The following is a 2,166-nucleotide window of genomic DNA, read 5'->3' as shown; positions in this document are numbered from 1 at the left end:
CGTAGCAGCTATACTATCTTGTTTAGGCTAATGTAGCAGCTATACTATCTTGTTTAGGCTAACGTGGCAGCTATACTATCTTGTTTAGGCTAACGCTATCTGGTTTGGGATAACATAGAAGCCAACATTATCTTGCGTAGGCTAACTTAGAGGCTATGGTAGCTGATTTAGGCTAAAAGCAAGGCTAACTATATCTTGCTAAGGCCAACGTTATCTCATGTAGGAGCATCTTTCTATCCTGATGTCGTGGATCTCATACCGTCAGCTGAATGTTGCTGATAAGTTCTTCCTAATTAATGTTAATTAGCGAGCAAAGTACAGCCTTCGTTCTGTGTTTTCTTTTTATTTGCAGTGATCTTTGCTTTGGGTTTTGTCATTGTTGAATCTAATTTACCTTAATAAGTACTTTAATCCTCATTATGTGTGAGATATGAAGCAGAATCATCCTTTAAGTTTGGGAACAACATTTTTATATCAACAGATTAAAGGAGGAGCTGATTAATAAAATAAAACTTTCATTTGTGGTGAATCTCAAACGAAACAATGAGTGAAATTAAGTAATTATCACAATAAAATGAATTCTAATCTGACTGTGTGCTTTACTTGTTTGGTCTTTTCTTCATGCTGCATGGAACCGTTTTAATTCGTTCTTCTATATTCTGAATGTTGCGTGATGTGTTTGGATCCAATAAACCAACGATGGGTCACACTCAGCAGCAGTCAAGACGAACCATCAGAGCAGTGAGGCAGTTTCCATAGATAGACCTCAGAGGGAGGAAACAGGGATGAGGAGGCTTTAGTTCGGACCACAGCAGGCCTTTTATGACCGTCCAGCCTCACCAGGTCGACCAATCAGCTGCAGCAGAGGAGGTCACGTGACACTGTGACCTTCACAGGGAGGTTATAAAGTGGAGTGATGCTCTGGTGCTCGACCAGTTCTGATCCTCTGCACATCCCTCAAAACCTGCAGCAACAAAGTCACGTCCTCCAGGAGCTTCAGAGCAGAGTCACCAGCGCAGTGAGTACAGACTACATTACCCATCAGCCTCGGGGGCAGATAGTTACCTGATGTAGCTGNAAACCAACAGAACCCATAAAAACAGCCTTAACATAGCGACAGCCTTGGATTGTGACTCCGACATGACATTTAATGTCACCAATCAGGATGACGGCGTATTATCTGATTGAACAATCCCACAGATTGGCTACGTTCATGAGCCTTCCAGCATCAAGCCCTCCTCGTATCTGGACCTCCGTCTGGACAATCCGACATAAAGCAGGTTTTACATTTAGTGTCGGATCATCGAGTCACGGCCGGACTTTCAGACGTGCTCATAAACGGTCATACGTGTTCTTACACACATGGACCAGCTGCCGACTCTCTGATGGATCCTGGCAGCAGCAGGTCTGCATGACGCTGCAGCCGGAGCTCATCGAGTCCGAGTCTATTCATAGTTTATTGTTCTCTGACGGATCTCATGTCAGCTCCAGGACGAGTGTTTGAGTCATTGTTCCACCTGGTTCACAGAACAGGTGACCTCATGTCCTGCACGGATCTAGTGTGTGTGTGTGTGTGTGTGTGTGTGTGTGTGTGTGTATCCAGCGTTGCCGTGGAGCCTGTGAGGAATGTCAACCAGAGTGAGAACATACGTGTGTCATGTGTTCTGTGTGACCCAGATACATCGTCTCCCTGCTGAAGGTCGACGGTTGATCAGATCTCCTGATCGATCAATAAGCTCCTGATCGATCAATAAGCTCCTGATCGATCAGGAGAGGGATGAGGAGGCTGAGATGTTTTTAATCCAGAGAGGTTTCAACAGGATCAGCACTAGAACACGACGGTGGTCCGGATGTGAAGCTCCGTTTGGACCAACGGTCGACACCAGGAGCTGATGTTCCTCCTCCGTCTGACGGCCCGCTGGAGGCTCAGAAACATTTAAATGGTTCTGGTCCATAAAGTCACGAAGCCCAGCGGCAGCTCCGGGACCAGAACCGTGAGTCCACGGGACGTAACGGGACTCGTCCTGTTTAAAGGTTTATTTCCATGTTTTTTCTAAAACACAGAAAATTTAACTTTGGTGAAAAAACACTTTTTATTTTTAGTGTAACTGAGCATCAGTGTGTGTGTGTGTGTGTGTGTGTGTGTGTGTGTGTGTGTGTGTGTGT

The 2,166-nt window shown here is 45.4% G+C and overlaps 1 protein-coding gene across 1 annotated transcript in view; it reads left to right on the top strand.

Annotated features, from left to right (window-relative positions):
- The first annotated feature begins 941 nt into the window (after positions 1-941).
- The window catches only part of LOC103373592 (myosin-7B-like), a 38,152-nt gene continuing 36,927 nt past the window's right edge, over positions 942-2,166 (top strand). Inside the window, exon 1 of the mRNA XM_008303508.1 lies at positions 942-1,018. The gene's annotated coding sequence lies outside the window, so the exon portion shown is untranslated. The remainder of the gene's footprint in view (positions 1,019-2,166) is intronic.

Source organism: Stegastes partitus, unplaced genomic scaffold, assembly GCF_000690725.1.
Source record: "Stegastes partitus isolate 25-593 unplaced genomic scaffold, Stegastes_partitus-1.0.2 Scaffold2021, whole genome shotgun sequence".
Taxonomy (NCBI): Eukaryota; Metazoa; Chordata; class Actinopteri; family Pomacentridae; genus Stegastes; species Stegastes partitus.
This window is presented reverse-complemented; position numbering and strand designations above follow the sequence as displayed.